Source organism: Erpetoichthys calabaricus, chromosome 9 (genome assembly GCF_900747795.2).
Source record: "Erpetoichthys calabaricus chromosome 9, fErpCal1.3, whole genome shotgun sequence".
NCBI lineage: Eukaryota > Metazoa > Chordata > Cladistia > Polypteriformes > Polypteridae > Erpetoichthys > Erpetoichthys calabaricus.
This window is the reverse complement of record NC_041402.2, coordinates 7,697,384-7,709,519: the sequence shown is the minus strand read 5'-3', so window position 1 is coordinate 7,709,519 and position 12,136 is coordinate 7,697,384. Positions and strand designations below refer to the sequence as shown.

The window sequence follows — 12,136 nt, the reverse complement described above, 5'->3', positions numbered from 1 at the left end:
AACTTAAGATCAAAGATGGCCTGAGCCTCGAGTGCAAAGAAGGAAACAGCACCGAACGTGCCATCAGTCCACTTCAGAGTCCATTCACATACACGGGGACTGCCTGGAGTCAGCACTTAACCTAACCTGCACATCTCTGAGGATGACATGGGGGAACACTTGAACTGCCTTGGCTCCTTTTGGAAAAGCAGAAGAAACTTCATCAATTGTATGATAAATGTTGCAAGTCCCCTCGGATAAAGGCATTAACCAAATAAGGAAATGTAAATGTAAACCAAATTATGTGGAAACACCGGACATGTTTTTAATTCTGGGAATGTGGCTAAGAAAACCGCATGAGCACGACAGCTGATCCAGCAGGCACTTCATTACAGAATCTGGAACACCTGTGGGACTCTGAAATAAACTGCAAAGTCACAGCATTAAAATCAGGGGTCTCTAATGGCATAATAGATAGAGAGGAAAGGCACTATATGACAGATAGACAGACAGACAGATATGAAAGACACTAGACAGACAGACATACAGACAAACATAGATAGATAGATAAGGCACTATACAGACAGACAGACAGATAGATAGATAGATAGATAGATATAAAAGGCACTATATAGATAGATAGATAGATAGATAGATAGATAGATAGATAGATAGATAGATATAAAAGGCACTAGATAGATAGATAGATAGATAGATAGCTAGATAGATAGATAGATAGATAGATAGATGTGAAAGGCACTATATAGATAGATAGATAGATAGATAGATAGATAGATAGATAGATAGATAGATAGATAGATAGATAGATAGATAGATGTGAAAGGCACTAGATAGATAGATAGATAGATAGATAGATAGATATAAAAGGCACTATATAGATAGATAGATAGATAGATAGATAGATAGATAGATAGATAGATAGATATAAAAGGCACTAGATAGATAGATAGATAGATAGATAGATAGATAGATAGATAGATAGATAGATAGATAGATAGATGTGAAAGGCACTATATAGATAGATAGATAGATAGATAGATAGATATAAAAGGAACTAGATAGATAGATAGATAGATAGATAGATGTGAAAGGCACTATATAGATAGATAGATAGATAGATAGATAGATAGATAGATAGATAGATAGATAGATAGATAGATAGATAGATAGATAGATAGATGTGAAAGGCACTAGATAGATAGATAGATAGATACATAGATAGATAGATAGATACAAAAGGCACTAGATAGATAGATAGATAGATAGATAGATAGATAGATAGATAGATAGATAGATAGATAGATATGAAAGGCACTATATGATAGATAGATAGAAACTGGGGATAGCACAGAGAGAGCACCATGAGCAGAACTTCAAGTGGATTCAAGAGCCATCAGGCAGTGGTTGGTATCTGCAAATATTCATTTCATGTTGAAGTTGCTCGATTGTCCACATGGCGGACTTGCAGGAAGGAGACTGAGGTTTACATCCCGGGTGCCCAGTGCATGAAGTTTGCATGTTCTCCCTTTGGGTCCTCTTGTTTCCTCACACAGTCCAAAGACATGCAGGTCTGGTGAACTGGTAGGAGTTCATCATGTGATGGACTGCCTGATGCTGGGATAGACTCCCAGTGCCCCCCCACCCTGTGCTGGCTTATGACGATTAATGAATGGATGGGGTGATTGTCCTCGTACTTTCATTGGAGTTCATCTAACTTCATTAACGCACACTCTGTGCTTCTCTCTCTCTCTCTGACTTTCTAGTGCTGCTTCAGTGATTTTGCTAAATCCCAATGTGTCAGTCCACCCCCCCAACCCCCGCCCCAAATTCCTTGTCCCCAGCAGTGTTTCTAAAAAATCTTCAGTGAGTCCTATGAATCAGCAGGGATCCATTTTTAGTCTTTATGTTCGAATGCCAGAGTCATCTCTGTTCGGTTTCCTCCCATCCCATTGCTGAATAACCGTCTCCTTTTGTTTCTTGATGCTTGTGTTCAACTCACTTGACTTGAAAAGTTGTATTTATTTTCCTAAGACAGCCAAACAGCCTGCTGAGCGGCCGCGCTGGAGCCAAGGTTTTTTTCTTTGCTTCCTCTGAATGGGGACAGGAAGTGAGACCTTTTTAACTTGTGTGCGTCAGCAGGGCCCACAGACGGACAAATTCTCTCTCTCTTTTTTTTTTTGTTGCTGTTGTTGCTAAATGTCGGCTGTGCAAATTGGCCTCTGTCCAGATTTGGATAAGAGAAGTTGGACCGATTTCCTCAAAACCTCCTCTAAAGTCAGGCTGAAGGAACAGCTTTTCCAAATTACTGTAATGCCACCCATGCATCCCTAGTGGAGATTTAATTTTTTTCAGATCCTAAATTCTATTTGCCTTGTAACATAAACTTTTCAAACCTACTTCACGTAATTGAGGCTTGCGGAGCCTATCCTAGCAGCACTGGATGCAATGCAGGACAACAATAGGCACCGGCCTATCACAAACCCTCCCCCCACCAACCCTTTACCCCCCCCTTTTGGAATTGCCATTCAAATTAACCTGCCTGCCTTCGGGGAGGCCAGAGTACCCCGAAGGTAAAAGCACATAGGCATAATCATAATAATGAATTACATTTATATAGCAATAGTAATAATAATTCCATTTACATAATAATAATAATAACAGTAACAATAATAATAATTCAATTTTTATAATATATAAATAAAATGTACTATTATTATTATTATTGTTACTATTATATAAATAAAATGTACTACTATTATTATTATAAAAATTGAATTATTATTATTATTATTATTGTTATTATATAAATAAATGTACTAATTTTAATTATTATTATTGTTATTGTTATTATTATTGTTATTATATAAATAAATGTACTAATTTTAATTATTATTATTGTTATTGTTATTATATAATAACAATAACAATAATAATAATTAAAATTAGTACATTTATTTATATAATAACAATAATAATAACAATAACAATAATAATAATTAAAATTAGTACATTTATTTATATAATAACAATAATAATAACAATAACAATAATAATAATTAAAATTAGTACATTTATTTATATAATAACAATAACAATAATAATAATTAAAATTAGTACATTTATTTATATAATAACAATAATAATAACAATAACAATAATAATAATTAAAATTAGTACATTTATTTATATAATAACAATAATAATAACAATAACAATAATAATAATTAAAATTAGTACATTTATTTATATAATAACAATAACAATAATAATAATTAAAATTAGTACATTTATTTATATAATAACAATAATAATAACAATAAAAATAATAATAATTAAAATTAGTACATTTATTTATATAATAACAATAATAATAACAATAACAATAATAATAATTAAAATTAGTACATTTATTTATATAATAACAATAACAATAATAATAATTAAAATTAGTACATTTAAATAACAATAACAATAATAATAATTAAAATTAGTACATTTATTTATATAATAACAATAATAATAACAATAACAATAATAATAATTAAAATTAGTACATTTATTTATATAATAACAATAACAATAATAATAATTAAAATTAGTACATTTATTTATATAATAACAATAATAATAATAATAATAATAATTCAATTTTTATAATAATAATAATAGTACATTTTATTTATATAATAGTAACAATAATAATTAGTACATTTTATTTGTATAATAATAATAATAATAACAATAACAATAATAATAATTCAATTTTTATAATAATAATAGTACATTTTATTTGTATAATAACAACAATAATAATAATAATAATTAGTACATTTTATTTGTATAATAATAACAATAACAATAATAATAATTCAATTTTTATAATAATAATAATAGTACATTTTATTTATATAATAATAATAATAATAATTAGTACATTTTATTCATATAATAACAACAATAAAAATAATAATAATAATAGTACATTGTATTTATATAATAACAATAATAATAATAATAATAGTACATTTTATTTATATACATTAGTGCCTCTATATAGTGTTTTTTCTCACTACTCAAAGCGGTGACATAAGGGAGCCATAAATATGTGGCGCCCACCTGGATGAGGGGCGGTGGCAGCCATTTTTTTTTTTGTTAGTAGGCTAGTGAGCTGTAAGATGGTGAAGTAATGAGAGAGATAGTCAATTAGAGTCAGGGGGTGATAAGGGGGTCTGAATGACTAGGCCGTGGTGGGCAATTTAGCCTGGATATCAGGATACACCCTGCTCTTGATGAAGGATGCTCAGAGACCACAGAGAGTCAGGACCTCAATTTAAGTCGCATCTGAAGGATGGTGCCATTTGTACAGCACTGTGTCCCCATCACTGCACTGGGGAGCATTGGGATCTACACACAAACCACAGGTTAAGCACCCCCTGCTGGCCTCACCAACACCTCTTCCAGCAGCAACTCAAGCTTTTCCTGGTTGGTCTCCCATCCAAGCACTGGATGGGCCTGAACAGACTTAGCTTCAGGTGGGTGACCACAGAAAACCCCACGACGACGCAGACAGAATGTGTAAACATCACAGAGACGCAGGAAAGTACAGTATGGTGTGAGAAGTGTCGATGGATTGATGTTACTCAATAAAAGATGAAGACATGACATTCAGATAACGCTTTTCTCACTACATTGATTGGACTAATTATAGTGTAGTTCTGTTAGACTCGACCAGAGAATTGAGTCGGGGATGAAGATTCACCTCCCAGCAGGACAATGAGTGACCCTCAACAAACTGCTAAAGTGACACATTGAAATGTCTTGGAATGGCCTCGTCAAAGCCCGCACCTCAAACTTAATGGAGAATCTGTGGCGGGACTTGAAGATGGCTGAACACCATGAAGGAGTTGGAGCAGTTTGGCCTTGAGGAGTGGGTGACAGTCCCAGTGTGCTGAGCCAACAGATCCATTCAACGAGAGACTTGCAACTAGAATTGCCTCAAAAGGGGGCTCTACAAAGTGTTGACTTTGGAGGTGAAGACTGATGTACACTCAGGATTTCTGCTTTTCCAGTCTTAATTATCATTTGTGTCACCAATAAAAAATATTTTGCACCTTGTGACGAGTGGCCATGACCATTACCTGGCTGGGATGCCAATGGAATGGAAAGACCAGGGGAAGAGAGAGCATTATTATTATTATTATTATTATTATTATTGTTATTATTATTATTGGTGAGGCAATACCTCCCCTGGGACGCTAGAGGGCAGCCCTCTTGGGCAGTTGTGGCACCCTGGATTTCTGCAGGGTATGCTGGGAGCTGGTGTTTGGTGCAGCCCTGTTGAGTTCTGTGGGGGCTGCCAGGGGGGGCTGCAGAGCCCTATAGTGGACTTCCAGCACACCTTGGAGTGACCCCAAGTAATACTGATGAGCCACCTGGAATCACTCCCTGGGACATGAATAAAAGGAGCCGCCTCACTCCATTCGGGGAGTCAGAGTTGGCAGACAAAGCTTGTCTGGGTCAGGAGTGGAGGTGGAAGGTGGTGGAGGAGAAGAAGAAGAAAAAGAAGAAGAAGGAGGAGGAAGAAGAAAAGAAGGAGGAGGAGGAGGAAAGGCTTCTGAGCTGGACTGTATAGTTGTACTTTGGTACTTTTGTGCTTTCCCTTGTGTGCTGTGCTCGGTAAAAGTGCTGCCCCACTTAAATATTGTAAACCGTGAGCCGCGTGGCAAACTCGAGTCCTGCCTATCTGTGTCGGGTTAGCGGGGCTGTACGCACCCCTTGGGCTTCACAACCTTCAAAGTGGTAGGAATGTCGTGTCAATCAAAAGATGCAAACCCCACCCCGCAAAAAATCCATTAGAATTCCAGGTTGTAATGTGACAAAACCAGGCCATGGTGGGCAACTTAGCCAGAATGTCAGGACACACCCTACTCTTTCTGGAGGATGCCCAACAGTGAAAAGGGGTGAATACTTTTGCAAGGTGCTGTAATTGCAGACCCTTTGACCACTCTGTAGACAAGCGTCAAGGATTTGAACTTAATATGCCCCTCCACAGGAAGCCCATTGCAGTAATCTGAAGAAAGGGATCACACGTGCCCGCATCGGCTGGTTGAACATTTTGAATCACCTGCAATGACTTGGTGACAACAGCAGAAAGCTGCAGCAGACCAGACGTGACAAGATCAAAGCCTGGACCGGGAGTTACGCTGCATCTTCTGTCAGATACGAGAGTGAATCTGCAAGGCCCTGAAGTAAGCTGGTCAGCGGGGAACAGCTGGTCATCAGTCACCAATCCCAGCTTGGCGGGAGTGAACGATTTGAGCCAATCTGAACAGAGACGGGGGGTGCTAGACAGACAGACTGATGACAGACAGACAGATGACAGAATCCCAAAAGGCTAAACAGGATTTACAGTAAACCCTGGCAAAGCTCAGTGGCGTAGCTAGGGGAAGGCGGAGGGGGCGCATTTTTAGGGGCAGCATTATTGGCCAAAAGGCTCAGTACAATTCATGTGTAAGCAGCAGGGTTCGGAAAAAATATCACTCATGAATGAACAAAGTAAAATTCTTTGATTTTTATCCACAAATGCTTCAAAAATAATTTTCAGACTGTCCTGTGATGGCATCAGACAAAAATAAACGTAACATTACACCGATAAGAATTTCCAGGAAGATAAACAACTATTTTACAATTTATAATCTCATTTCATTATCAAGCCCAATGCGTTCTTGCTCTGCACAGAAAACGTCCCCACCTGTCACTTGTACACTACACTGGTTCAGGTTTTCACAGTGTAATTATATTAAACTTATAATTAGAACACGGCTTATCGGAGCGCCTATACTATATTCTTGTCTCATTGATGCTTATACAGTCATATGAAAAAGTTTGGAAACTCCTCTTAATTCTTCGGATTTTTGTTTCTCATTGGCTGAGCTTTCAAAGTAGCAACTCCCTTTTAATATCTGACATGCCTTATGGAAACAGTAGGATTTCAGCAGTGACATTACATTTATTGGATTAACAGAAAATATGTACTATGCAGCATAATAAAATTAGACAGGTGTATAAATGTGGGCCCCCCAACAGAGATATGACATCAATACTTAGTTGAGCCTCCTTTTCAAATCTAACACCTCTAGACGCTGTCGTCCTATAGCCTTTGATGAGTGTCTGGATTCTGGATGGAGGTATTGTTGACCATTCTTCATACAAAATCTCTCCAGTTCAGTTCAATTTGATGGACAGCCTGCTTCAAATCATCCCATAGATTTTCGATGATATTCAAGTCAGGGGACTGTGACGGCCATTCCAGAACATTGTACTTCTCCCTCTGCATGAATGACTTTGTAGATTTCCAATTGTGTTTTGGGTCATTGTCTTGTTGGAATATCCAACCCCTGCATAACTTCAACTTTGTGACTGATGCTTGAACATTATCCTGAAGAATTTGTTGATACTGGGTTGAATTCATCCGACCCTCGACTTTAACAAGGGCCCCAGTCCCTGAACTAGCCACACAGCCCCACAGCATGATGGCACCTCCACCAAATTTGTTTTTCTTGGAATGCGGTGTTCTTCTCCTGCCATGCAAAGCGCTTTTTGTTATGACCAGATAACTCAATTTTTGTCTCATCAGTCCAAAGCACTTTGTTCCAAAATGAATCTGGCTTGTGTAAATGAGCAACTGCATACAACAAGCGACTCTGTTTGTGGCGTGAGTGCAGAAAGGGCTTCTTTCTCATCACCTTGCCATACAGATGTTTGAATTGTAGAACGATGTACAGATACACCATCTGCAGCAAGATGTTCTTACAGGTCTTTGGAGGTGATCTGTGGGTTGTCTGTCACCATTCTCACAATCCTGCTCATATGCCGCTCCTGTATTTTTCTTGGCCTGCCAGACCTGTTGGGTTTAACAGCAACTGTGCCTGTGGCCTTCCATTTCCTGATTCCATTCCTTACAGTTGAAACTGACAGTTTAGACCTCTGAGATAGCTTTTTGTAGCCTTCCCCTAAACCATGAGACTGAACAATCTTTGTTTTCAGATCTTTGGAGAGTTGCTTTGAGGATCCCATGCTGTCACTCTTCAGAGGAGAGTCAAAGGGAAGGAAGCACAACTTGTAATTGACCACCTTAAATACCTTTATATCTCATGATTGGACACATGAAGTTCAAGGCATAACAAGCTCATCCAACCAAGTCATCAGCATTGAGCAGTGACAGGCATTCAAATCAGCAAAATGTCAAGGGGACCCACATTTGTGCACAGCCAGCTTTTCACATTTGATTTAATTTCATACAACTAAATACTGCTGCACTAAAAATTTTTGTTCTGAAAACACACTGCAGTACTCAGATGTTCCTAGGAAATGAAAGACATACCACTGTTATCTTTATTGTTGAAAGGAGAGTCAATTATTATGCAGGCTGAGAGGGGTTCCCAAACTTTTTCATATGACTGTAAATAATTATTTGTGAAAAATGATTGCTGTTTCTCTATATATGAATAAATCTATTGTCACACACGTGCAAGTAGGAGGCAGCTGAAGGGCTTAAGTAACAGTAATACCACATCCGAGCAGGGGGGCGGCAGGGTGCACTAACTGTCTTTCTCAGTTCCCCGCAGACCATTCGTGAGAAATCCTGCCAGGTTCCAGTACTTCAGAAGAAGTCACTTCCAGGTCCGGCCCCCTTGATGACATCACTTCCTATATGGGCCTTTAAAGCCGCCATCTTACCACCAAGAAATCAGTTCTGTTTTGGACTCAGTATTGCCAACATCTCTGTCAATTTAAAAACCTTTTGCAGCCAGGGATATTATACGGGTGGCTGCCCCAAACCTTTTTATGATGTCTGGTCTGTGTTTTTATCACACTATGCAAAATGTATCTCAATTTTTCTCTATACGTCATTTTAATTTTCTATTTAAATAGGTTAACATATTCAGATAATGTTGGAGGGCTGCAAATTGGACTCTAGCTACGCCACTGACAAAGCTGCAGTGTTTATTTCATATAGCACCCTACATCACCCCAAGCCACAGACACACTGAAAAAATAGAATTTTTTTCCCAAAAGCAATATTTATACAGCTGGGCGACATGCCCGTTAAATGACCCGCTCATGGTCACTGTGGGGAGTCAGTCATGGTATTTGACTCCCTGACCTTCGGATTTCTAGGCCCGCTCCTTTGTCACTTCATCAGTCCTGCCTGCAGTCAAAGGGGGCTTCTTGTTATATTTCAGAGACTTTCCACTTGTACACAGTCAGGTCCAGAAGTATTTGGACAGTGACACAGGTTTTTGTAATTTTGGTTCTCTATGCCACCACAATGGATTTGAAATGAAGATATCATTACATGATTGAAGCTGTGGGCTTTCAGCATTAATTCCAAAAAGTTTAACAGAGATACTGTATGAGCCATTTAGGAACGACAGCCATTTTTATACATGGTCCCCCGCATTTCCAGGGGCTCAAAACTATGTGGGCATTTGACTGACAAGCTGTTCCACAGCCAGGTGTGAGCAGGTCCCTCATTATTTCATTAACGATTACGCAGGTAGAAGGTCTACCAAGTGTGGAATTTGCATTTGGAAGCTGTGAGGTCCAAAGAGTTGTCCATGCAAATAAAAAACAGAGAGAACAAAACAAACCCTTCAGAGAGACAGCAGAAACACCAGGAGTGGGCAAGTCAACCATTTGGTAGATTCTTAAAGAGAAGGAACACACTGGTGAACTCAGTGACTCCAGAAGGTCTGGAAAATCACAGAAGACAACTGTGCTGGATGATTGCAAAATTCTGCCATTGGTGAAGAAGAACCAATTCATGACATTTAGCCAAACTGAGACCACTCTCTGTGAGGTCAGCCTATCATTGACAAAGTCTACAATCAAGAGAAGGCTTCATGAAAGTAAAGACAGGGGGTTTACCACAAGGTGCAGACCACCAATAAGCCTCAAGCATAGGAAGAGCAGATTCAACTTTTGACAGAAAATGTTTTTTTAAAAAGCTTGTCCAGTTCTGAAACATTTTTCTTTGGACAAAGGAAACTAAGATCAATATGTAGAATAAAATGATGGAGAAGAGAAGGTTGTGTTCTTGTTTCTCAGCCTCATGATGGCTTCTTTGACTTTCACTGGCACAGCTCTTATCCTGAAGTTGAACGGTGGCAACTACAGACTCCAAAGGGTAGAAGCAAGCCGAGGTATCTTATGAAGCCATGAAACCCACCTGAGGTATTCAATAACACCAGTGACACCAATTGTCCCAAACATTAAGGTGCCCTGAAATGGGGGGAATTGTGCAGAAAACGTGTGGTGACCAAATGTGTGCAAATCCCCTTACATGAAAGTCTGCAGTGTGCACTTTAATCACAAGTCTGAATTGCTTGATTTGTAATTTTTAACTGTGGAGCAGAGGAGGAAATCAAGGAAAAAATGGGTCTTTGTCCCAAACATCATGGAGGACCCTGTGTATATACTGTATATATTAATGCACACAGGGAGCATCTACAAGTAAGGTGACACCTTCGCCCCAAGTGCCTGAGGGGTTGCAACCGCTCATTCCTCCTTTTTTAAATCATCAGCTGTCTGGAGGATGAGTTCTGATGCTACTTCTTGGTTTCACCCGGAGGTCCTCCCTCTTCTACCCCAAGACCTATTTAAAAGAACAAAGACACTGGAAGTCGACAATCACTAACAAACCCAGCATCTGAGAAGGATGCATCTCCATGGGAGACGTTCCTTACTAAGGAAAAAGAGCCGGCAAACATGCAACAGACACCCAGTAGTTTCTGTTGGACTTTGCTTTTCTTATTTTTCCTTGGAATTCATTCTTATTAAATTGGGGTACGTGGGCAGACCCCAGCCCTTTACAAGTTCCACTCACTTCTTGTTGTACAATATACATGCATATAGGAACAGACAGACTGATTTATGGCTGACCAAGTTGACGCCATTTTTATATATATAGTCCATATATTACAATATACTGTATACTGAACACACACACACACACACATATTATATATATATATATATATATATATATATATTCATGGCATTCATAGTCTGAATCACAATCTGATTGTATGGGTGGTTACCTACCAGGTAACGCTTGTGGTTGGTCAGCAAGTCGGCTAACATCCACCACGGTGCCCTCTTTCAGTTGCGAGAAGCAGATCATAGAATAGTTGAAATAGTTTTACTGTCAAATAATGCAAAGAGTACGCGACACGTGTTTCACCCTAATTCTGGGCTCATCAGGCGTACATCCTCACTGCACCCCCCTATATATATATATATATATATATATATATATATATATATATATATATATATATATATATATATATACTGTGGTGGGCTGGCGCCCTGCCCTGGGTTTGTTCCTGCCTTGTGCCTTGTGGTGGCTGGGATTGGCTCCAGCAGACCCCCGTGACCCTGTATTTAGGATATAGCGGGTTGGATAATAGATGAAAGGATGGATGGATATATATACAGGTATATATATATATATATATATATATATATATACATTACATATACATATATACATACATACATATATACTGTATATACATACATATCCATACACATACATATATATAACTTCTTTTAAAACATACACATTTTATTTTATGTGGCTTGTCTATTTTTAACTTGTAATTTTTTTTTTTAATTATTTTTTAGCTTTATTGGATCTAGGCTGAGTGACTTATTTTTCTCGTCATACACATTTTATTGAATGTTGACCCTGTGTTAACCTATATATGACAAATAAACCTAAACCTAACATATCCATACACATCTATACACATACACACACACATATATTATATATATATATATATATATATATATATACTGTACATATACATATATACTGTGACAGATAGGGGGTGCTATCGACCCCTGAACCCTCAGACAACACGTTGACACACCAGGTAAAATGTCCAAACTACTAATAATAATGTGCACAAAACACCTCCACTCCACAATACTCAATAATAAATCAATAATAACAACCACACTAATCAATAACAATTCCTCCACTTCCAGCAGCTCAGTTTCACTCCCAACCAACTCAGCTCACTGCTGGGATCTCCAACAGTCCTTTTAAACTCCTTTACCCGGA

At 38.0% G+C, this 12,136-nt stretch overlaps 1 protein-coding gene across 14 annotated transcripts in view; it reads right to left on the bottom strand.

Moving 5' to 3' along the window:
• The window catches only part of eng (endoglin), a 160,268-nt gene that overhangs the window by 39,449 nt on the left and 108,683 nt on the right, over positions 1 to 12,136 (bottom strand). The window lies entirely within an intron of this gene.